This window comes from Microtus oregoni, unplaced genomic scaffold (assembly GCF_018167655.1).
Source record: "Microtus oregoni isolate MIOR12 unplaced genomic scaffold, Mior012 000063F_ref0000156, whole genome shotgun sequence".
In the NCBI taxonomy this organism is placed as follows: domain Eukaryota; kingdom Metazoa; phylum Chordata; class Mammalia; order Rodentia; family Cricetidae; genus Microtus; species Microtus oregoni.
In genome coordinates this window covers 7,639,067-7,665,504 of record NW_024543873.1, presented here as the reverse complement: position 1 = coordinate 7,665,504, position 26,438 = coordinate 7,639,067, and the positions used below count along the sequence as shown (strand labels likewise).

The 26,438-nt window shown below is 39.3% G+C and overlaps 1 non-coding gene and 1 pseudogene across 1 annotated transcript; one reads left to right on the top strand and one right to left on the bottom strand.

Moving 5' to 3' along the window:
- LOC121439841 overlaps positions 1-26,438 on the top strand; it is a 109,717-nt pseudogene that overhangs the window by 68,738 nt on the left and 14,541 nt on the right.
- Trnan-auu lies at positions 8,859-8,931 on the bottom strand. The gene has a single exon. It is a non-coding gene; the product is annotated as a tRNA-Asn (tRNA).

The following is a 26,438-nucleotide window of genomic DNA, read 5'->3' as shown; positions in this document are numbered from 1 at the left end:
AGCAGAAGGACCTCCTGCAACATACCTGGTGCGTATAGCTCAGTTAACTTTCTCTACTCTGTTGTTTTGGTATTGCTTTGTCTACTCTGATGTTGTTGCTAATGTTTTACTTTGTTATTGCTCTCTCTACTCTGTTGCTGTCTCTATTGTTTTGTTTTGTTGTTGCTGCTGCTATTTGTGTTTAGCTGCAGCTGTCCTAGAATTTGCTATGTAGACCAGATTTGCCCAAACTCACAGAAATTTGCCTGTCTCTGACTCCTGAGTGGTGGAATTAAAGGGATGTGCCACCACACCTGGGGTTTTCCTCTGTTCTTACACAATTCAAGACCCAGCATACAAAATACCACCTACATTCAGTGTAGGTCTTCCCACCTCAATTAATAATGAAGATATTCCCATACAGACATGCTCATTGGCCAGTCTGGTCTAGATAATTCCTTATCAAGACATACTTCTTAGTTGAAGCTAGGTTGGGTAAAGTTGAAAATAAAAACTAGCCAGCAGAAGGACTTTGGGGATTGTTTGGAGCATGAACATCCTGCCTTCTTGAGTATAACTAATGACTTTTTAAAAGGTTTGAAGAAACCTTCTAATCCTTTCTACCATGTAAGGATAGAGATGATGTCTGCTTTTCACATCTTACAAAAACAACAGCTCTCATCAAACATCAAACCTGCTTGTGCATTGGTCCTTAACTTCCCAGTCTCCTTAACTATGAGCAACAAGTTTTGACTGCTCATAAACTTTCCTGTCTTAACATTCCAAACAGATGTTTGAATAGATTGCATAGACTAAGACAAAAAAGGCTTGATTTACATAACATTTCTTTCTTTCTTTCTTTCTTTATTTATTTATTTATTAAGGATTTCTGCCTCCTCCCCGCCACCATCTCCCATTTCCCTCCCCCTCCCCTGATCAAGTCCTCCTCCCTCGTCAGCCCAAAGAACAATCAGGGTTCCCTGCCCTGTGGGAAGTCCAAGGACCACACACCTCCATCCAGGTTTAGTAAAGTGAGCATCCAAACAGCCTAGGCTCCCACAAAGCCAGTACATGCAGTAGGATCAAAACCCATTGCATTGTTCTTGAGTTCTCAGTAGTCCTCATTGTCTGCTATGTTCAGCGAGTTCGGTTTTATCCGATGATTTTTCAGACCAGGGCCACACAGTCACTAAGGGCATCATTGAATAAATGGGACCTCCTGAAACTGAGAAGCTTCTATAAAGCAAAGGACACTGTCACTAAGACACAAAGGCATCCCACTGACTGGGAGAAGATCTTCACCAACCCCGCAACTGACAAAGGTCTGATCTCTAAAATATATAAAGAACTCAAGAAACTAGACTGTAAAAGGCTAATCAACCCAATTATAAAATGGGGCACTGAGCTGAACAGAGAATTCTCAACAGAAGAAGTTCAAATGGCCAAAAGACACTTAAGGTCATGCTCAACTTCCTTAGCAATCAGGGAAATGCAAATCAAGACAACTTTAAGATACCATCTTACACCTGTCAGAATGGCTAAAATAAAAAACACCAATGATTTACATATTATAAACATCTGTAAAACCACTGAATTTTATACATACAAATAGTTAAAATAAGAAGTCTGCCACATTGAAAAATTAAAATATCAGACTACAATCCTAACACCCCAGTTATGCTCATATATCTGATAATACTCGGTATAGGTTAAGGTCTGTAATTATGATGTCTTTTTCTTTAGAAAATGACCAAATGTTTTAAATATGAATACAAGAGACCTGAGAAGAAGAAAATATCAAAGAATGGTAAAATTGTACCCAATATGCCAGGTTAATAGGTCACAATTTGAAATATAGAAAGAATCAACAAATACTTTTTTTTTTTTTTTTGGTTTTTCGAGACAGGGTTTCTCTGTGGTTTTGGAGCCTGTCCTGGAACTAGCTCTTGTAGACCAGGCTGGTCTAACAAATACTTTTTATTGGCCCAGAAATGACCACAACTTTAACTTAAGCTGTTTATTTATTTTGCAATTAACCCCTTAGATATATGGGAAAAAGGAATTTTTCCATTATACTTTTTGAAGAATAAGCACTTGCTGTAAGCAATACTTCGTTTATTGGAACAATTTACAATAATAAAAAAATCTCAAATTTAAAGTGTAGACATTTCCCATAGTGGTAAATTGTAATGGGGTCATCAAGGTCATAGAAAATAAGATTTTTGCCGGGCAGTGGGGACACATGCCTTTAATTCCAGCACTCAGGAGGCAGAGGCAGGCAGATCTCTGTGAGTTTGAGACCAGCCTGGTCTACAAGAGCTAGTTCCAGGACAGGCGCCAAAGCTACAGAGAAACCCTGTCTTGAAAAAAAAATAAACAAATAAAAAACAAAGAAATACAAAAAAGTAAGTAAGTAAGTAAGTTTTTTATGGGTTTGGTGAGCAAATTGAAGCCACTATGACAAATTTAACATTTTATACTTGTTAACTTTAATGAAGCAAACATAGTTCTGTACATGTAAGTATTTAAACCATAGCTCTGATAATGAATTTCTTCCTAAAGTTATAGGATGCATTTTTAATACAGTTGTAAAGTTCATATCACAGGTTGTAAGTCATTAAAGGATAAACATATAATAGAAACTATAGTTACACTACCAAGAATTTGATCACATACACATTCAAAGTCAAATGAAGAATCTACATCCACCTTGATTTAACACTCCTTATTTTTAAATTCTTTCTTCAGACTACTGAATGTAATCATTCCACCTTTTTTTCTTTATTCCTTTTACTGATAAGTAATAGGTCTCATAAAAATTGTTGATCTAGGTCATTGTGGCATATACCTAAGATATTGGAAGAAGCAGGAGAGTCTTGATTTCTAGGACAATCTAGGCTAATAGTAAGACCTTCTCTAAAACAATAGTATATTTAGAAGAAGAGGAGGAGGAAGAAGAAGATTTAGCCAGGTGGTAATGGTGCATGTCTTAATCTTGGGTAGCAGAGGCAGGTGAACCTCTGAGTTCGAGGTCAATCTGGTCTTCAGAGTGAGTTACAGGAAAGCCAGGACTACTCAAAGAGTCCTTGTCTCGAAAAGCAAAAAAAGAAAAGAAAAAGATCTATGTTGACTGAGTTTTCTGTCCTGCCTTGTTCCCCAGCCATTTAGTTCCAAGAAATCACACGGAGATCTACAATAACTATAAACTGATTGGCCCATTAGTTCAGGCTTTTTATTAACTCTTATAACATATATTAGCCCATTATTCTTGTCTATGCTAGCCATGTGGCTCGGTACCTTATTTGGTGGGTTAGTCACATCTTGCTTCTTCTGTGGCTGGGACAGGACTGCTGAAGGAACTTCCTTCTTCCCAGAATTCTCCTGTTCTTATTGACCCGCCTCTACTTCCTGTCTGGTTGTCCCACCTATACTTCCTGCCTGACTACTGGCTAATCAGCATTTATTTGAAATATAATCGACAGAATACAGACCATTGTCCCACAGCAGATTTATTCATTGGGGATTAACACCCAGGATAGATAAAAAAAATTACTAAACAACAAAAAGAACAAATAGTCTAATCAACAAATGGACAGTTGAAATGAGCAGATATTTGTCACATATATACATATAAATCACTGATAAATACATGGAATAAATGCTCAGTATCTTCAAACATTAGGGAAATGCAAATAAAACTAAATGAAGACATGCCAATGTGAATGGGAGAAAATTCACAAGGCCTCAACCCTACACAAAGAACTACAGGCAATAAAGGAAAGTTGGGAACAGAATAAATGGTCCTCCCCGGGAAGAGCACAGGAATTTGTTTTCCAGTGCCAAAAAGTCAGCATTGGAAACATACATACAAGTAACATTATACAAACTCAACAGGTTATATTTAGGACTATATATTATTATGCGTGCAATAACAAGCATTGAAAAAGGAGGCCATACATTTGACAAGCATGGAGAATGGTATATGGGAGGGTTTAGAAGGAAGAAAGGGAAGAGGGAAATGTTGTAATTTTATTATAAACTCAAAAATAAAAGAAAATTATATAAAATCATTAAATATAAATAGATAGGTACTATGTTAAGATTCCACCTCACCCTGAATCAGAATGCTAACATTGATACTGGGATTTGAGTATGCAACAGTACCTTTCTTGGTCTAGATGGGCTTCACTCAAGAACCAGGGATGCTGAGTGCTTCTGGTCACCCAAGATTGAGCTAGAATGCTTCCAAATTCATTATACTGCATCCATGAAAATTAAGACATGGACTCCAGTGGTGATAAGCAAAGAGAATGTAAGCTTTCTTAAGAAGAAGCATAGAAAAGCAAGAAATGGAAGAAAAGTGAGAAATATATAAGACGAAACAAACTCCCTAGAGTTGAAAGTACTCCCCAGAGAAGAAAAAGCCAGTGAACATCCTTGTCTAGTTTGTACAGAGCCATGAAAGCCACTGGGTGTACTGGTTAGTTTTCTGTCAACTTCACAGAAGCTATTTATCAGAAAGGAGAAAGTCTCAATTAAGAAAATGTCTCTGTAAACTTGCAGTTTTTTTAATTTATTTATTTATTAAAGATTTCTGCCTCCTCCCCGCCACCACCTCCCATTTCCCTCCCCCTCCCCTGATCAAATCCCCCTCCCTCATCAGCCCGAAGAGCAATCAGGGTTCCCTGACCTGTGGGAAGTCCAAGGACCACCCACCTCCATCCAAGTCTAGTACTGTGAGTCATTCTAGTTCCAGCTACATATGAACAGCAAACACTAGGAGCCTGGTAAGCTATGCACTCACCCAAACTGCAAGTTTACAGAGGACAATCACCAGGAACCAAACATGAATACCAAGCTGCAGGCATGACAAGCTCATGCACCTGAGAAACTTTCAAATAGACACAGGAAGGAAAATGGCGAGAGGAACTCACGAATTTTTGTTGTTGTTGTTTTGTTGTGGTTGAGAAAAGGGCAAACAGAAGTGGCAGAGGTGAGCAAGGCAGTGGTGGCGCACACCTTTAATCCCAGCACCAGGAAGGCAAAGACAAGTGAGTCTCTGAGTATAAGTCCAGTCTGATTTATAGAGCCAAGGCTACACAGATAAATGCTGTCTCAAAAGAAAAACAAACAAAAGAAACAGAAACAAAAAGAATGTGGCAGAAAGAAAATGAGCGTGTAAAGTCATAACTCCTTATCGCTCAGCCAATGAGGAAAAGGAGGGAGGGACTTTTGTTAGAGTTATAAAAAACTATTCCCTGCACCCAAGCACTGTATCTGCCATTCTAGACTGGCCCCTAGCTTTACAACAGCATAAACTGCCTCCCTTGCACTACTCTTGAGTATCCAGTGTTCTTATTATGAAGAGAGGGTCCACATATCTCTCATTCGCTAAGGGTGGAAATATAAGTTAGTCCAACAACTAGGGAAACCTGTAGAGAGGTTCCTCAAAAAAATAATAGATAAAAGCAGAACTTCTATAATAATCCAGAATAAGAATAAACCATTATGGTCATTTTCAGTTTGAAGTGCATTTAGAGCTCATCAGTTGATGACAGATAAGCCAAAGACACTAGGCTACACTCCTATCTTTCCTAGCTAGCAGCTGCCACTTAGGGTGCTTTTTAGTTTACTTTCCTGTTAAAAAGTTACAGTCTGCTACATTGCTAAGCCCATGTATCATGCAAGACCAGAAGGATGGGGATTTATTGTGGGGACTGTGGTAGGTCACTCACTGGGAGAGAGTGTAAATTGTGGGAGAAAGAGGGAAGGAATTTCCTTGTGATTAGGGATGGCAAACACCACTATTTTGCACCAAATGGGTGGCCAGCCATTCCTTGACAATGCCTGACTTTGCAATGTCAAAAACGTGAGTGCTTCACTTTCTAAAAACATTTTGATTCTTCAAAAATTTCATAACATGCATAGTATGAAGTAAAGATCATCGCTTTTTACATTTATCTATACTACTCCTGGTTATATAGATGAATGAATCAAATCAACATACATATAGTTGCATTCCTATATTTTTCCCTTTTCCATACTTCTACTCTTCCCAGTTCCTTCCCCACCTTCTCTCCCATCCAGATCCACTCCCTTTCTGTTTTGTTAGAAAGGAAGAGGCTTCTAAAGAGATGATAAAATATAAGATGAAGAAAGAAACCATCACATTGAAACTGGACAAAGCAAACCAATAGAAGAAAAAGAGCTCAAGAGAAGGCACAAGAACCAGAGACCCACTCATTCACATACTCAGGAGTCCAAAAAAAAAAAAAAACACTAAACTGGAATCTGTTATATTATCTCAGAGGACCTGGTGGCCCTGCAGGCCCTGTGTTTGCTACTTCAGTCTCTGTGAGTTCATATGAGCTTTGTTCATGTTGACTTAGAGGGCCTTGTTCTCCTGGTGTCCTCCATTTCCTCTGACTCCTGTATTCTTTCTGATTCCTCTTCCATAGGATTTCCTGAGCTCTGAGGGGTGGGATTTGATGGAGACATCCCATTTTGAGCTATGTATCCAAAAGTGTGTCTGATTGTGGGTCTCTTTATATGTTCCCATCTGATGTAGGATGAAGCTTCTCTAATGATAGCTCACTAAGGCACTGGTCTATGATTATAGAAAAATATCATCAAAATCATTTTATAAATACTGTTTTTTTTAAACCAGTAGAATTTGTTTTTAACTCTACCATCCAGTCTTGGTTCTTGGTCAGGTGTGAGGTCCATCTCACGGAGACAATGGTTTGCAATTCCACAGCTTTGTGCCTCCATTGCCTTAGCATATTCTTCATACAGGACAACACCAAAGATCAAAGGGTTTGTGGTAGAATTTGTGTTTACTTTTCTCTCTTGGTAGCTTGCAGAGTACTTTCCTGTACTGAAGACACTAGAACATAGGAGTGAAGGCTCTGTGTGTAGCCACTAGTTTGACTTTTCCATGCTCAATCAATTGTGTGGGTGTTGTTTTTAGTAATGGGGCCTTGCTGTCTGTCAGTTTATGGGCAGTTATGCACCTGTTGTCTTAGCACCAGTCTGGGTTGTTTGGGGATTTTCATGAAACCTCTTGGGCCAAAAACTCAAATAGGTGTAACCCAGCCCTGCTACTGGAAGCTTCATTTGGTGACAAGAGATGGCCAGTTGAGACTCTGATTTCCCCATTAACTGGAAGCTAAATAGGATATTCATCATATACTTTAGGAAGTTTTTACTGTACTAGGTTTCCATACCAACTCTCTAGTGGCCCTCATTTTCTAACTGTCTCTCCCAGCATTCCATCACCCTCCGCAGCTGACCCTCACATTCCAGTCCCCTTATTTCTTTCCCATCCCCTCCACCTTTAGTCCACTCTTACGATCTATTTGATTTTCCCATTCCAAGGAAGATACATGTGCCCCATCCCTATCCCTGTCACTTCCCCTATACCTAACCTTTTTAATTCTGTGGATTGTATCTTGGTTAGATATGTGTTTGAATATAAATGGCCCTGTAGACTCATGTGTTTGAATGTTTACCCCAAAAGGAGTGGCACTATTAGAAGGTATGGCATTGATGGAGCAGGTATGACCTTGTTGGAGGAAGTGTGCCACTGTGAGGGTGGGCTTTGACGTCTCAGGAATTCAAGCTAGGCCTAAAGTAACATTCATTTCTGCTTCCTGAAGATCAATATGTAGAACTCTCAGCCCCTTCTTCAGCACAACATCTGCCTGCATTGTATGCTTTCTGCCATGATGATAATAAACTGCATCTCTGAAACTAATTGTAAGCCATCCCCAATGAAATGTTTTTCCTTATAAGAGTTTCCATATTCATGGTGTCTTTTCACAGCAATTAAACCCTAACAAGATAGTTATCATTTATATAACAGCTAATGAGCACATATAAGTAAATACATACCATATTTTTCTTTCTGAAACTGGGTACCTTACTTAGGATGGCTTTTTTCTAGTACCATCCATATGCCTGCAAATTTCATGATATAATTTTTAATGGTTGAGTAATACTCCATTGTGTAAATGTAGCAATTTACCCATTCCTCTGTTGAGGGACATCTAGGTTGTATCTAATTTCTGGCTATTGTTAAAAGGTGTTGAAGGAAGACACTTGTTGTTTCCTGGCCGCTTAGCTCTGAAATAATCACACAGAAACTGTATTATTTAAATCACGGTTTGGCCCATTAGCTCTAGCTTCTTATTGACTAACTGTGACATCTTAATTTAACCCATTTCTATTAATCTGTATATCACAGATTACCAGCAAAATTTTGGCATAGACACTCTGGCGGTGGCTCCATTGCTTCTCTCTGGCTCTGCCCTTCTTTCTCCCAGCATTCAGTTTAGTTTTCCCCATGTAGCTCTGTTCTGCCCTTGCCATGGGCTTAAAACAGTTCTTTATTCATTAACAAATAAAAGCAACACAGAGACAGAAGGACATCCCACACCATCAAGTCAGAAATTTTTTTCAGTCTGTAGATTTCAAAGAGGTAAGAGCTCTCTATTGGCTTGGAAGCTTTGCTTTTCCGATCTTCAGGTTGAACCCCAATATCTTTCTCTGGGTCTTTAATAATTATGCTACATAAAGCTGCAATGAACATGACTAAGCAAGTGTCCTTATGGTAGGATGGAGCATCCTGAATGGGAAGCTCTGTCAACCAATCATATCTAGTTAAGGCATGGCTACCTGGCTCCCAGAAAGAAAAACTGGGAGGACCCAGATGCATGCTTTCTCTTGCTCTCGCTCTCTGTACAGCTCCAACTGGACAGATAGGAAGTCGGACCTCCCACTCTTGTAGCGTGAGTTTCCCCTAATAACCACTAAAATATAATTGTTATTCTCGAGCTGGCCTGGTTATTTATTGTACCAACCTATTTCAAAACACCTGGTGCCCAACTTGGGGCTCAAACCTATGGCCCTGAAATTAATAGTCTCATGCTCTACCCACTGAGCTAGCTGGGCTTTAAAAAATTCGAGGGACCCTGGATGTTTGAATACTGACAGATAGAAACAATTTACAAAACAATAAGGATCAGCAAGAAAATCGAATAAGTTCTATAATTAAAATTATTCAACACACACAGACACACACACACACACACATATATATATATATTCATATATATATGTGAATGTATTTACATTTGTAAATATATAGAGCTGGTTTTGGAGTTGGACTCTGGCTCAGTCCCTCTCTAATTCCAAGCTGTTGTTAAGAGAAAACCCAGAGTTTCTGTCTCATGTCAAGAGCCATGATATGGGACAGAAGTAAAAAATAATTTATAAAACTTCTTTGCCTTTCTTCATATCTATTTTTGTCTTTATCATACCTTTCATTGAATATATATATATATATATATATATATATATATATATATAGAGAGAGAGAGAGAGAGAGAGAGAGAATGCTTAAGTTTTCCATAATGAACAATAAATTTCCCTGCAATAATCTTTGAAGTTTCCAGGAAGAAGATGGGGCCCCATAACAACAACTCCACCATATCATGATATGACGTCATGATACTGCTAGCGCTACTACAAGATCTCTTTTGGGTACCAGCTGCACAAGAAGGTTCCAACATGGCTACCTGAAATGAAATGTGCATCATTTACAACATTCTGGCGAGACCTCCACAAAATACTCAGAGACGATTTGCAATTTTACCAGACATTAATCTTGGAATTTAACCATCATTTACTTTCACAGGATCCCCTAAAAAGAACATCGCCCCCATGACAGCTGGAAGAAATTTTGGAGGACAACGTTCCCTCTCCCAGCAAAGTTTGCCCTCAGGCTTAGAGACATCATTTAGGGGTTGATTATAACTGGTATATGGTTGAGGGATGGGGAGGAATTTTATAGTCTCAGGGATCTTTAAAAAAGGGGATAATTGGATGATGGGATAATAGATTGGTACTTGTGAGTCATTGTTTTTAGACAATTATATTAGTATAGATTCTTGTATATTGATACAAAGTTTAAATTATATTGAATATTGTATGCATGTATGCTTCTACCTCTGTTTAAAACATTGTTTATGTATTGATATATATTTACCATATATTGCAGTATACATTACTACCTCTGATCAAGATACATTGTTTACATTTGAAGGTCATTGTCCTCATTTATTGCACAGTTGTTTATTGTCTTAGTCTTTAAGTTAGATAGGTATTGAGAATTATAGATCAATAGTCATCTATGTTTGTCATATTTATATTTAGATTAAACAGGTATCTTTAGATACATAAAGATTATATTCAGTATAGATAGATAATCTTCAACCTTCAAAGAGCTGTAAAAAATGGCCTTTAATCTAACTTAGAGTTTTGTGGTAATGAGACACAATGGGTCCTGACAACAGCCATATATTCCTGAGAGAATGTTGAGCACCAAAGACACTCCACCTGGAGCCTTTCTTCTTGGCAGAACTGGCCTTTGGGCAAAAAAAATGCCCATACCTCAACCACTGGCAGAGATACACAGTATCCATAAATGGATAAAACAGGAATGTCATATTCTGCCTAGACAGGGTAAGATAGTTTTGAAAAAGTTTCTTGCCTTTGAAAATGGTCTGAAAAAGGCTAAGTTAGGCCTTAGCCAAAGTTGGTTGCTTCAACATTGCAAATGAGACTTTGGGTGATTGCCCAGGTAGTCAGTTGTCTCTTTCATTTGTTGCACATTTTGGAAGTTTTTTGATTGCACTTCCTGTTTACTCAAGTAATATTGTTTCCCTTCTCAGATCTTCAATGGAGTTAAAGATTAGATAATTGTAGTTACCTTCCTCATGATTTAGCCAAGCTTAATTTCAATGCAATATTTAGACTCCTTGACATAGAATGTTTAGTAAAATTTTGTTTTGCGTTCCTTGCTTAATATTGTTTATTGTTTTTAATTTTATATTTGGTATCTGTACCTATTGTATATAGTCGTATTGGGTTTAGATAGATCATGTTTAGACAAAAGGTGGAAATTGTGGGGAATCTCTGTTAACCAATCACATCCAGTTAAGGTGTGGCTACCTGGAGCCCAGAAAGAAAAACTGGGAGGACCCAGATGCATGCTCTCTCTTGCTCTTGCTCTCTGCACAGCTCCTGCTAGATAGATAGGAAGTCGGACCTCCCACTCTTGTAGCATGAGTTTCCCCTTATAACCACTAAAATATAATTGTTATTCTTGAGCTGGCCTGGTTAGTTATTGTACTGACCTAATTTGCAACAGCACCCTTTGGGTTTATGTTCAAGAGTGGTAGAGCTGAATCTTGAGGTGGATCAATTCCCATCTCCTTCAGGTATAATTGCCACACTAGTTTCTACAGTGACTATAAAAGTTTGGACTCCCACCAACAATGCAAGAGTGGTCCCCTTGTTCCACTGACAGAAACCAGCCTTGAAAAAATACCTCTTGACAGGGTAGGGGCATAGGGATATAGAAATATAGTAAAGATATTCTCTATTTTGATTTTTCAGGTGGACTTATATATGTTTTTCCTAAGGTTCACCTTATTACTCAGCTTCTCTAAGATCATGAACTATAGACCCAATATCTTTTGTTTATAGCTAGTATCCACTTATGAGTGAATAAATATCTTATTCATCTTTTTGGGTCTGGGTTACCTCATTTAGTATAGTATTTTCTAGTTCCATTCATTCATTTGTATGAAAATTTCAAGATGTTATTTTTTTAACTTTTTTTTATTGAGAAAAGGAGAAAAAAAACAAGTTTCCCCCTCCTCCGAGCCTCCCATTTCCCTCCCCATCCTCCCACCCTTCTCCCCCTCCTCCCACCCTTCTCCCCCTCCCCCCACTCCTCTCCCCCTCCCTCTCTAGTCCAAAGAGCAGTCAGGGTTCCCTGCCCTGTGGTAAGTCCTAGGTCCTCCCCCCTCCGTCCATTTCTAGGAAGGTGAACATCCAAACTGGCTAGGCTCCCACAAAGCCAGCACATTACGTAGGTTCAAAATCCCATGCCATTGTCCTTGGCTTCTCATCAGCCCTCATTGTTCGGCATGCTCAGAGAGACCAGTTTTATCCCATGCTTTTTCAGTCTCAGTCCAGCTGGCCTTGGTGAGCTCCCAATAGATCAGCTCCACTGTCTCAGTGGGAGAGTGCACCCCACATGGTCCCGACTTCTTTGCTCATGTTCTCCCTCCTTCTGCTCCTCATTGGGACCTTGGGAGCTCAGTCCAGTGCTCCAGTGTGGGTCTCTGTCTCAATCTCCATCCATCACCAGATGAAGGTTCTATGATGATATGCAAGATATTCGTCAGTATTGCTATAGGATAGGGTCATTCCAGGTTCCCTATCCTCAGCTGCCCAAGGAACTAACTGGTGACCTCGGCTTGGGCATCTGGGAGCCACTCTAGATTCAAGTCTCTTGCCAACTCTAAGGTCGATCCCTTAACTAAGAATTGTGCTTTCATGCTCCCCTATCCAACCTTTCCTTTATCCCAATCCTCCTTTTTCCCCAAGTTCCCCCCATCCTCCCCTTCTCACTTTTTTCTCTCCATATCCCCTTACCCCCATCCCACCCCACCCCCAAGATCTCAATTTTCTTCCCGGCAATTTTGTCTACTTCCCATAGCCAAGAGGACAACTATATGTTTTTCCTTTGGTTCACCTTCTTACTTAGCTTCTTTGGGATCACCAATTGTAGACTCCGTGACCCATGTTAATGGCTAGAAACCAATTATGAGTGAGTACATCCCATATTCATCTCTTTGGGTCTGGGTTACCTCACTCAGGATAGTGTTTTCTATTTCCATCCATTTGCATGCAAAATTTGAGAAGTCCTTGTTTTTTACCGCAGCATAGTACTCTAATGTGTAGATATTCCACACTTTCTTCATCCATTCTTCCATTGAAGGGCATCTAGGTTGTTTCCAGGTTCTGGCTATTACAAATAATACTGCTATGAAAATAGTTGAACAAATGCTCTTGTCATATGATAGGGCATCTCTTGGGTATATTCCCAGGAGTGGTATTGCTGGGTCCAGGGGAAGGTTGATCCCGAATTTCCTGAGAAACCGAAACACCGATTTCCAAAGTGTTTGCACAAGATTGCATTCCCACCAGCAATGGATGAGGGTACCTCTTCCTCCACAGCCTCTCTAGCAAAGGGTATCATTGGAGTTTTTTATTTTGGCCATTCTGACAGGTGTAAGATGATATCTCAAAGTTGTTTTGATTTGCATTTCCCTGATCGCTAAGGAGGTTGAGCATGACCTTAAGTGTCTTTTGGCCATTTGAACTTCTTCTGCTGAGAATTCTCTGATCAGTTCAGTGCCCCATTTTTCAATTGGGTTAATTAGCATTTTAAAGTCTAGTTTCCTGAGTTCTCTATATATGTTGGAGATCAGACCTTTGTCTGTTGCGGGGTTGGTGAAGTTCTTCTCCCAGTCAGTAGGTTGCCTTTTTGTCTTGGTGACAGTGTCCTTTGCTTTACAGAAGCTTCTCAGTTTTAGTAGGTCCCATTTATTCAATGTTGCCCTTAATGTCTGTGCTGTTGGGGTTACACATAGGAAGCGATCTCCTGTGCCCATCTGCTGTAGGGTACTTCCCACTTTCTCTTCTATCAGATTCAATGTGTTCTGACTGATAGTGAGGTCTTTAATCCATTTGGACTTGAGTTTTGTGCATGGTGATAGATATGGGTCTCCTACTATTAGTGTGTGCGGTTTGAGGGCTGCCTTGAGTTTTAGCAATGTTTCTTTTATGTACGTGGGTGCTTTTATATTAGAGGCATAGATGTTCAGGATTGAGACTTCATCCTGATGAACTGTTCCTGTTATGAGTATAAAATGGCCCTCGCCATCTCTTCTGATTGATTTGAGTTTGAAGTCAACTTTGTTAGAAATTAGTATGGCCACACCTGCTTGTTTCTTAGCTCCATTTGCTTGATAAGCCTTTTCCCAGCACTTTACTCTGAGTAGGTGCCTGTCTTTGTGGTTGAGGTGTGTTTCTTGTAAACAGCAGAATGTTGGATCCTCTTTTCGTATCCAATCTCTTTGCCTGTGCCTTTTAATAGGTGAGTTGAGTCCATTGACATTAAGGGATATTAATGTCCAGTGGTTGTTAACTCCGGTCATTTTTTTAGTCTTAGAGTTTGTGTTTTTCCCTTCTTTGTTTTGTGTTGGTGAAGGGTCTCTAGATGTCTGAGTTATTGTGGTCATTGTTGGACTCCTTGGTTAGTGATTTTCCTTCTATATACTTTCTGTAAGGCTGGATTTGTGGCTGCGTATTGTTTAAATTTGTTTTTATCCTGGAAAATTTTATTTTCTCCATTTATAGTGAACGAAAGCTTGGCTGGGTATAGTAATCTGGGCTTGCATCCATGGTCTCTCAGTTTCTGCAGTACATCTATCCAGGCCTGTCTCCCTTTCATGGTTTCCATGGAGAAGTCAGGTGTAATTCTGATAGGTTTACCTTGATAAGTAATTTGGCCTTTTTCCTTTGCAGCTCTTAGTATTCTTTCCTTATTCTTTATGCTTTGTGTTTTGATAATTATATGGCGAGGGGATTTTTTTTTTGATCCAGTCTATTCGGTGTTCTGTATGCTTCTTGAACCTTCATAGGTACATCTTTCTTTAGGTTGGGAAAGTTTTCTTCTATAATTTTATTAAATATATTTTCTGGACCATTGAGCTGCAGTTCTTCTCCTTCTTCTACTCCTATTATTCTTAGGTTTGGTCTTTTTATTGTGTCCCATATTTCCTGAATATTTTGTGATGAGAGTTTGTTGGACTTGCTGTTTTCTTTGATCAGTGTGTTTATTTTCTCTATGGTATCTTCAGAATCTGAGATTCTTTCTTCTAACTCTTGTATTGTGTTGGTTATTCTTGTTTCTGTAGACTCTGTTTGTTTACTTAAATTTTCCATGTCCAGCCGGCCCTCTGTTTGTGTTTTCTGCTTTGCCTCCATTTCAGTTTTCAAGTCTTGGACCGTTTCCATTATCTGTTTGATTTTTTTTTCTTGGTTTTCTAGGGTATCATTCACTGATTTATTCAATTCTTCAAACTCTCTGTTATATTTCTCATCCATTTCTATAAGGGTGTTTTTTACATGCTGTTTAAGGGCGTCAATCACTTTCATGAAGTCAATCTTTTCTACTTCTTCTTGATTAAGGTGTTCATGTCCTCCCGTTGTGAGGTCGCTGTTTTCTGGTAGCTTCATGTTGCTTTTCAGCTTGTTGGGCGAATTCTTGCCTTGGCGTCTGCCCATCGCTTCTTCCAAATGCTCCCTTATGGATCTTCTTTTACCGGATCAGGTCTCCTTGCCTTCCCAATGCTGGCTCCCCCCAATGTTGGCTCTCCTGGCCCCGAGAGATCAGGTCTCCGTGCTGGTTGGGCAGCTCGCAAACAAAGCACCTACCCTGCTTGGTGCAGGCAGGCCATAGAAACAAAGGAACTCCTGCCCGCTTGGGTGCCCCGAGGATTCAGACCCAGTGCCCAGACAGGCTTGACTGGGTGATGTTATTTGCCGAAAGAGGGCGATGGGGCCGAAGTGGGGAGGGTTCTGGATGGAAGCTGAGTGGGCTAGGAAGAAAGAGGCGGTATGCAGGGAGTGGAGGCCCTGCAGAGAGCTCAAGAAGGATAGGGGGCCTAGGAACCTCTGAGCTCCCCTTCCCAGGCTGGCGCCACGGGTCCAGAAACTCACCCCAACGCTGGTTCTCCTGGCGCCGAGAGATCAGGCCTCCATGCTGGTGGGCAGGTCGCAAACAAAGCGCCTACCCTGCTTGGTGCAGGCAGGCCATAGAAACAAAGGGACTCCCGCCCACTTGGGTGCCCCGAGGATTCGGACCCAGTGCCCCAAGATGTGATTTTTTTAACCACTGAATAGCACCCCAATGTGTAAATTGCCAATTTATTTTTATCCATTCTTCAGTTGAGGGGCACCTAGGTTGTTTCTACCTTCTGGCTATTGTAAATAATGCTGCTGTGAACATAGTTGAGCAAATGTCTTTGTATATGATTGAGCATATTTTGGTTATATGCCCAAGAGTGATATTGCTTGATCCTGGGGTACGTTGATTCCCAATTTTCTGAGAAATTGCCATTCTGATTTCCAAAGTGGTTGTACAAGTTTGCATTCCAACCAGCAATGGATGAGTGTTTTCCTTACTCCACATCCTTTCCAGTATAAGCTATCATTGGTGGTTTTGATATTAACAATTCTGACTGGTATAAGATGGTATCTCAGACCTGTTTTGAATAGTATTTCCCTGATGCCTAAGGATGTTTGAACATTTCCTCAAGTGTCTTTTGGCAATTTGAGATTCTACCATTGAGAATTCTCTGTTTAGTTTTGTACCCCATTTTTAATTTGGAATTTTGATGTCTAATTTTTTTGAGTTCTTTACATATTTTGGAGATCAGTCCTTTGTCTGATGTGGGGTTGGTGAAGATCTTTGACAAGATCACCTGACAAAATCAAGAACATAGGGTTGGACGAGAAAGGTAGGTGGAAGGGGAAGAAAAGGAGAGAAAAGGAGGGGTAAGGAGAACTTGAGGGAATGGAATATTCAAGATGGAGGAAGGACAGAGATGAGAGCAAGGAAAGAGATATCTTGATTGAGGGAGTCATTTTGGGGCTAGCAAGAAACCTGGCTCTAGAGAAATTCCCAGGAATTCACAAGGATGACCCCAGCTAAGACCCTAAGCAATAGAGGAGAGGGTGCCCGAACTGGCTTTGCCCTGTAATCAGACTGATAAATATCTTAAATATCACCATTGAATCTTCATCCAACAACTGATGGAAACAGAGGTGGAGACCTGCATCAGAGCACTGGACTGAGCATCCAAAGCCCAGATGAAGTGTGGGAGAAATGAGAATATGAGCAAAGAAGTCAAGGCCATGATGGGGATACCCACTGAAACAGTCTACCTGAGCTAATGGAAGCTCAACAACACCAATCAGCCTGGGAAGGAACAAGCATAGGACCAAACAAGTCCCTCTGAATGTGGTTGACAGTTGCATGGCCAGGACAGACTGAAGGGCCACTGGCAGTGGCAGCAGCGTTTATCCCTACTGCTTGTACTGGCCTTGAGGGAACCTATTCTCTTTGGATGGATACCTTGCTCATCCTAGATATAGTAGGGAAGGCCTTGTATCTTCCCCAAAGCAATGTGCCTTACCCTTTCTGAGGAGTGGATAGGGGTGGGGTGGAGGGGAATTGGAGGAATTGGGAGGAGAGGAGGGTGTGGGAACATGGATTGGTACATATCTTAGTGTTGTGTTCAGAAAGTTTTCTCCTATAACAGTGAGTTCAGGCCATTCCCCACATTCTCTTCTATCAGGTCAGGTTCCAGTTTTGTGCACAGTGATAAATATGGATCTATTTTTATTCATATACATGCAGACATCCAGTTAGATCAGCACCATTTGTTGAAGGTGCTTCCTTTTATTTAAATGTGTATTTCCGTCTTCTTTATAAAAATTAGGTGTCCATAGGTATGTGGATTTTTTTAAATATTTTTATTTATTATGTGTACAGCATTCCTTCCATGTGTGCCCCACAAGTCAGAAGGGGGTGCCAGGTCTCATTGTAGATGACTGTGAGCCACCATGTGGTTGCTGGGAATTGAACTCAGGACCTCTGGAAGAGCAGTCAGTGCTCTTAACCACTGAGCCATCTCTCCAGCCCCTAGGTATGTGGATTTATCCTTGGGAATTATTCCATAGAATAAAAACAAAAGAAACATTGCCCAATTCATTTTCTGTGAACACAGTCACCCAAATCACATAAAGACTCAGAAAAGAGAATTACAGACCAGTTTCCATTTTGAACATAGATGCAAAAAATTCAATAAAATATTTACAAACAGAAACCAAGAACACATAAAAAAAAGACAATCCACCATGATCTGGTTTCTTCCCAAAGATGCAAGGGTGATTCAATGTATGAAAATCTGTCAATGTAGTCCACCATATAAACAAATAGAAAGACCTAACCTACATGATCATCTCATTAGATGATGAAAAGGCCTTTGATAAAATCCATCCTGTCTTTATGATAAAAGTACTGGAGAGATTAGGGATACAAAGAACATACTTAAACGTAATAAAATCAATTTACAGCAATCCTATAGCCATCATCAATTTAAATGGAGATAAACTCAAATACGTTCCGCTAAAATCAGGAACACAAGATTGCCCACTCTCTTCATATCTATTCAATATAATACTTTAAGCTATAGTTAGAACAATAAGACAACCAAAGGAGGTTAAAGGGATTCAAATTAGAGAGGAAAAAATATTTTTATTTATAGATGATATGATAGTATACATAAGTGACACTAAAATTTCCACCAGGAAACTCCTACAACTGATAAACACCATCAGCAAAAGAGGCCTGATATAAGATTAACTCACAAAAAATCCATATTTCCCCCCCACCATGTACAAAAGACAAAGAAAGCAGGGAAACAACACCTTTCAACAATACCTTCAAATAATACAAAGTATCTTGGGGTATCTCTAACAAAGCAAGTGAAAGACTTGTATGACAAAAACTTCAAGTCTTTGAAGAAAGACATTGAAGATGATGTCAGAAGATGAGCCAGGTGGTGGTGGCACATGCCTTTGTGCTTTTGATTCCAGTGGGAGACAGAGGCAGGCACATCTTTGTGAGTTTGAGGCCAGTCTGATCTACAAAGCAAGTTCCAAGACAGTCAGAGCAGTTACACAGAAAAGCCCTGTCTTGAAAAACAGATAAAAAAACCAAAATGATATCATAAGATAGAAAGATCTTCTGTATTCATGGGTCAGTAGGATTAATATAGTAAAAATGATCATCCTACTGGAAGCAATATACAGATTCAATGTAATCCCCATCAAAATTGAAAGGACAGACATTGAAATGACAATTTTCAACTTCATATAAAAAATGAAATAAAACAAAAACCCAGGATAGCTAAAATCATCCTATATAGTAAAAGCTATCACCATCCCTCATTTTAAGCTCTAGTATAGATGATAGTAAGAAAAAAATCACATGACATAAGCAATAAAATAGACAGATTGAATATTGATATTAACTCTTCTTTGCAAATCTGGTAGAATTTTTCTGTGCTAAAGTCATCTGGCTTTTTTTTTTAAGTTGGGGGAGTTTTAAGGACTGCTTCTATTTCCCTAGGAGTTATAAGTCAATTTCAATTGTTTATTTGATCTTGATTTAACTTCGGTAAGTGGAATCTACAGAGAAAATTATCCATTTCATTTAGATTTTCCAATTTGGTGGGGTACAGGTTTTTAATGTATGTCCTTATAATACTCTAAACATAAAATTCTCAACAGAAGAATCTCAAATGGTCGAAATACAGATAAAGAATTGTTCAACATCCTTGGCTATCCGGAAAATGCAAACCAAAATGACCCTGAGATACCATCTTATACCTGTCAGAATGGCTAAGATCAAAACACTAATGACAACTTCTGTTGGAGAAGACATGGAGTAAGGGGAACACTATTCCATTGCTGGTGAAAGCTCAAGCTTATCCAGTCACTTTGGAAATCAATATGGCAGTTTCTCAGAAAAAGGGAAATCAGTCTATTTTAAGATCCAGCTATACCTATCTTGAACATATACCTGAAGTATGCTCAATGATACTACAAAGATACTTACTCAACTATATTTAGAGCGGCATTATTCAAAATAACCAAAACCTGGAAACAAACTAGGTCCTCCTCAACTGAAGAATTGATAAGGAAAATATGGTAAATTTACACAGTGGAGAATTACTCAGCTGTAAAAATAAACAAACAAAAACCAAAAATGATGACTTCATGAAATTGCAGGCAAATGGATGGAACTAGAAAACAACCCATCTTTCTGAGTGAGGTAACATAAACTCAGAAAAATAAACATGGTATGTACTCATTCATAAGTGGATATAAGAAGTGAAGTATGTGATCACCACCAGCCCCAGAGAGGCTAGATAACAAAGAGGGCCCAAAGAGGTATGCATGGATTTCTCTGGGAAGGGAAAATAGAAGAGATCTCCTGGGTAAACTGAGAATGATAGTTGGGGTATGGGGGATGGGAACTTGAGGGAACAGGTTAGGCAAGATGGGCAAGGGAGGTGGGTTGGGCAAGGGATGGGGGAAACCTTTCAGGATTATGGCAAAACCTGGTTCCAAGGAAACTCACAAGAATCCATAGGATGACCCCAGCTAAGACTTCTAGCAATTGTGGAGAGGTTGCCTGAACTGGCTATTTGCTGTTATCAGATTGGAGACTCAGCTACTTGTCATCAGAGTGTCTTTATCCAGTAACTGATGGAAGCAGATGCAGAGATTCATAACCAAACACAGGGCCTAGCTCTGGAAGTCCTCCTGAAGAAAGCAAGAAGGATTGTATGAGCCACGGGGTCAATGGGGGGAACCCAAAGAAACTATTGACCTGAGCTCATGGGAGCACATGAACTGTTAATCAACAGTTAGGGAGTCTACATGGTACCGACATAGGCCCTCTGCATGCATGTAAAAATTGTGAGGCTTTGTGTATTTGTAAGATTACTAGCAGTGAGATCAGGACCTGATTCTGGTGCTGAACTGGCTTTTGCAAACCCCATAATGGATTACCTTGCCCAGACTTGGTACAGTAGGAGGAGTTTGATCCCTTGCCAACCTTACTGCAGTGGGAGGAGTTCAGTCCTAACTCAACTTGATGTGCCATGCTTTGTTCAAGCCCATGGGAGACCTTCCCCTTTCTGAGTGGAGAGGGAGGAGGAGTGGATTGGGAGGGGGTAAATGTGAGTTGGGAGAGGATATGGGAGGAGAGGAGGAAGGGAAACTACAGTAAGTATTTAAAATAAATGAAAATGTTAATAAAATAAAATTAAACTAAAAAAAGAAAACGGTCTCAAAGGGAGTGACATTATTAGGAGGTGTGGCTTTGTTTGAGTAGGTGTGGCTATGCTGGAGAAAGTAGGAAATATGTCACTGTGGAGGTGGGTTTTGAGGTCTCGTATGCTAAAGCTACTGTACCAGTGAGACATTCTACTTCCTGTTGCCTACATAATAATATGAAGCAGCTCCTTCTCCAGCACCATATCTACCTGAGCACTGCTATGCTCCCTGCCATGATGATAATGGATTGAACCTCTGAAATTGTAAGGAAACATCTCAATTAAATATCTTCCTTTATAGAGCTTCTGTGGTGATAGTATTTTTTCACAGCACTAGAAACCCTAATTAAGACACTTAACAAAGAAAGGAAGATATTTTATTGGGGCTGGCTTATACTTTCTGAGGTTTTGTTCATTATCATTATGGCAGGAAGCATAGCAGTGCTCAGGTAGACATGGTGCTGGAAAAATAGCTGAGAGTTCTACATCTTGATCTGCAGGCAGCAGGAGACTGTTGCTAGACTTAATTTGAGCAGAAGAGACCTCAAAGCTTGCCTCCATAATGACTCACTTCCTCCAGTAAGGCCACACCACACCTAAAATTGTGCCATTCTCTAGGGGCCAAACATTCATACACCTGAGTCTTTGGGGACAATTTCTACTCAAACCACTACAGGAGCTATCATCCGTATTGACAGGAATATTCTAAGATGAGTGAATAGTCTATCCTTCTTGAATTTTAAGGATAAATAATATAATTTATCTACAGAGAGATCAGAATACCATTTTGAGTTTGCTTTTACTCTTTTTTATTTTTCTTTCTTTTTGTTTTTTGTTTGTTTGTTTTTGTTTTTTTGAGATAGGGTTTCTCTGTAGCTTTGAAACTTGTCCTGAAACTTGCTCTGTAAAACAGGCTGGCCTCAAACTCACAGAGATCCACCTACCTCCTGAGTACTGGGATTAAAGGTGCACCCCACCACCATCTGGCCGCCTTTTATTTTAACCTTGTCCAGGACTCAGTTCATCTACTGTCTGCTGTTGTTCTGCATAGTTTTAATTTTGGAAGTGTTGTGTGCCTTGGTCCTCAGTTTTGCCTTAAACAAAAAGATATCCTGTCCAGCTTCCCAAAATGTCTTTTGTCTACAGGCACCTTGGCAAGTTTCTTTGTCAATGGAAAATAGAGTACTAAAGAAGGACCATATTTTCCAATAAGTGATCCTTGAGTTTTAAATAAAAAAAATTTTGCTACTGTGCCCACTAATTCTAAATTCTCATTATCTGAGTTTGAGATTAGACCTGGTAGAAACTGTAGCAAGGAAATTGTTATGCCTCACTTATGGATTTATTTTTAATAGGGAAAGTTCTTATCTAAGAATATCTTGGGAGGTGGATGGGCACATTCTCTCAACCTGCTGGAAATGAGAAACATAGCGGATGGATATAAAGATAAGTCAGCTAACTTCTGAGGAGCCAATCAGAATTCTCCAGCAGCTGCATTGAATTAGAGGAGGAACTCTTGCTTTGGGCATTCACCATCAAGACTCTGATGTCCCTTCTCCAAGAACGTGTCTTGGAGCGTGAATGGCTGCTACTGCTGAGGACATTGAAAATCAAAGGATTTAAAGGATCCTCACTTATAGGTAAATTACAGTAGTCTCTTTTAATAAGTTAAACTGGAGTTAAATGGCCATGGTAGAGGGATTAATCTTTGATCATCCTGCATGATCCCTCAGTGGTTCTAAATCGGTCACATGTGGCATAGGTATCTTTTGAGCTGCCAATTTCTCAGGTGGTAGTGTCTTCTCCTGAGGTGGTGCTAGCTTCAATTATGTGACTAGCTATTCCTTACTACTTCTTTAATCTTCTCTATACATCCTTCCTCCTCCTTTTCAAAGATTTATATTCCTCAGAAAGACTTGGTGGCATTTCCACAGCTCTGGAATGAGGATTTGGAATTCTTCATCAACCTGGGATAACATGCTGAGATGTCTTTTATATGAGAGTCCTTTAAAACTGTAGGATTGATTGTAGATTAGATGTGTGTTTCTCTTTCTGCAGTAATTATTTTAACTTGGTTTTCACATCTGAAGAGCAAGGACATGCTCACGTACTTATGTTTCATAATTGTTATAAGTAAGTGTGATTTCATTTAATATAATTAGCTCTGGAACTTTGGAAATGCATTGGAACTTTGTCAGACACTGTTACTATGTAACAGCTCAAGGACCTTTATGATCTGCCTGCTTCTGTCTCCTTAGTGATGGTATTACAAATGCATATCTCCGAAGATGGCCTATTATTATTCTTTAAATTTTAAAATAATTTTAAGCACACAAGAAAATGTTCACCCCGCTTTGCCTAGTATAGATAACTTGTGGATCTAAAAAAAATTACCAAAAACAAATATATCAACATTGCTGAAGTGATAATAAGTTAACTATGTATTTTATTTGAATTTGATGGTTTATTCAAATAAAATTGTCATTGTATTCTAGGATTCCATTCAGATAACCTAGTGAATTTAGTCATCATTTCTCAATAGTCAATTCTAGTAGGACAATTCCTCAATCATAACTGAACTTTGTAAACTCAACATATTTGAAGATTTCTGGTCATGGATAATTTCCAAATCTCTGCCAATTTGGATATGTCTCATTTAAAATATTTGTGTAGTGTACACAGAACTACATTTTTTATTACACTTACACACACACACATACATTATATATAATGTATATGTGTGATAAAAAAAACTATAAAAGGACTGATTGGATAGAGTAAAGGGATTGTAGAAAAACAAGATGGGTGGAGAAAAAAAGAACATAATAAAGTCAATATAAGTAGAGAACCATTATGTGTATATCTATATACACTATATATTACATATTTGTGTGTAAATAGATATTTAAGCTTAATACTGAATATGAGAAAACACATGCTATATTTATCTCTTGAAATTCTCAACATCATTGTGCATCTGTTCCTTTTTCCTACATTCACCTCAATATTTGTTCTTATTTCTTTTCTTGATTTTCCACTCTCTGACTGGAGAAGGTATAATTTCGGAATGCTTTTGATGAACATTTATTTAATGGTGATGGTTAAGCTGCTGAATCCATATATTGGCCATTTGTATTCCTGTTAGAACTGGTCAGTGTTTTTTCCATTTTTTTTGTAGTCCATACTCTGGGCATCTATGTGGTCTTTGGTGGCAAAATGGGTCACAGATATTCATGCAAACCCTGACTGTGGCAGGACCACAGACCCTGACATGTTCATAAGCAGCACCCTGTGCCCAGATGTCACTATGGTCCCAGGTGGCAGGTCCCTGATGGTCCACATAAAGAAGGAAATGTAAGGATTTAATTGGACATTATGGGTTGGGAGCCAAATGTCAAGTTGAGAGCATATGGCCCCAGCCCCTCATATCTATCCCAGCCCTCAGGCCTAGTCTGGACTCCAAATCCCAGCAGGCCAGGTCCTGACCCCACCCCCATGCTTTTTAAGTGATCTCCCAAAATAGAAACACATGGTCTCCCTTTCTTCCTCCCAGGGTTCACATTCCTGTGCCTTCCTGGTTCCCCCTCCTGGCCACCCGAGAGCACAGAACTCCCATTAAACCTGGATATTTCTTAATTTGGCTTCTTTTGATTTGGCATGATTGGGAATTTTGTGTCGGCAGGGAGCTCATGTTAGGAAATATTACTAGCAGAGAATTGCTACATTAAACTGTGGTTCTCCCTTTATCTTTATGATACATTTTTGTATTTTAGGATTGTATTGGAACTAGTATTTCTACCTATAGACTGGGATAAGTTGAAGACCCTAACCATCTTCTTTCAAGCATATCTCTTGCAGTTTTGGTGAGTCTTTATATGCCACATAGGTGACCAAATATGAAAAGTCATGTGTTGTGATATCTTGCTGATGATCTAACAAATAAAGCTTACCTGAAGATCAGAGTGCAAAGTTAGCCACACTACTCAGCCATACAGGTCAGACAGTGGTGGCACACACCTTTAATCCCAGCAGCCACACTAGGCCAGGCAGAGGCAGTGCACGCCTCTAATACCAATGCTAAAGAGGAATATAAGGGAGAAAGACATAAGAACTCTCTCTCTTTTCAGTCTGAAGATTTTGTAAAGGTAAGAGCTCTCTAGTGGTTGGTTTCTCTCAGATCTTCAGGTAAACTTTATTTAGTAGATCATAAACTAAATAGCATTATAGTCAGGGGCCATAATGTAATTCTTTTTTCTTTAATCACAGTTAATTTGATGTATTATCATTTTATCTTTCCAAGTCAGCAATGATGTGATCACTTTTGGATAGATTTACCTTTTCTTTTGTGATGGTTTATATAATATTGAGATCAAATATCAGGAATCCAGTAGCTAGGTGACCAAAATTATCTTCTACTAAATTAGTGCTCATTTCAATTCACAGTTTATCATGTATACTTATGTATATATGCATAAATATGTAAAGAAGTTAGTTATGTGTTTATTCATATACAAATAGATTTTAATATACACTCAAACCAATTTTATTTGTCTACAAATAGAAGTGGCTGTTTTACTATTTATTCTGTAAATAATTATCTATATTTCCAAGAATGGTTGCAAAGAAGACTCTGTGGATATCTGACTATTGTAAGGAGGAGTGGGCTGCGTCCCATCGTCAGGCTAGCTTAACCCTGAAATAAAAATACAGAAATTATATTAATTAAATTACTGCCTGGCCCATTAGCTCTAGCTTCTTATTGGCTAATCTCACATCTTGATTACCCCATTTCTATTGAATCTGTGTATCACCAGGTGACTGTGACTTACCGGAAAGACTCTAACCTACGTCAATCTCAGGCCAGAGATTCGTGACATCTTCCTCACTGTCCTTCTTCCCAGCATTTTGTTCTGTCTACTCTACCTATCTAAGACTGCCCTATCAAGAGGCCAAAGCAGTTTGTTTATTCAACCAATGAAAGAAATACAAATACAGACAGAGCTCCTACACCATTTTCCCCTTTTCTGTTTAAACAAAAAAGAAAGGCTTTCACTTTAACATAGTAAAATTACATATAACAAAACAGTTACCAAGCACAAATTACAGTTACAATATTTATATCTATTTTATCTATTATCATAACAAAGGAAAACTGTAACTATGACTAACCATTCTTCAAATCCATCAAAGACTCCAGAAGGATATACTATTACCTAAGTAATCAAGAAGTAAGCAACTTCTAAAAATCTGGAATTGACAGAGACATCTTGCTGCCTAGACAGTCACACAAAGTTCTTTTGTACTGTTGAAGCATCCATCTTCAGCCTACAGGCCCCTAGTATCCAGCAGATATTTCCATGAAGCAGGAAATTTCAAAGACAAATCAGTCACTTTCTTTTGCATCCTGCAGAGTGTCTCACAGACTCTTCCATGAAGCAGGAACCCCAAAGGACCATCTCACCTTTAGGCAAGTTCAGCAGTCCTCTCTCTGTGGGTTCTGCATGTCCAGTTTATGCATCAGTCCAAGCAAGAGCCGTTTCTTTCCCAAATGGCTAACCAACTCCATAAGGAGACTATTTGATGCCCATCTTCCTCTTGAAATAGATTGGTGCTGCCAGGAGTAGA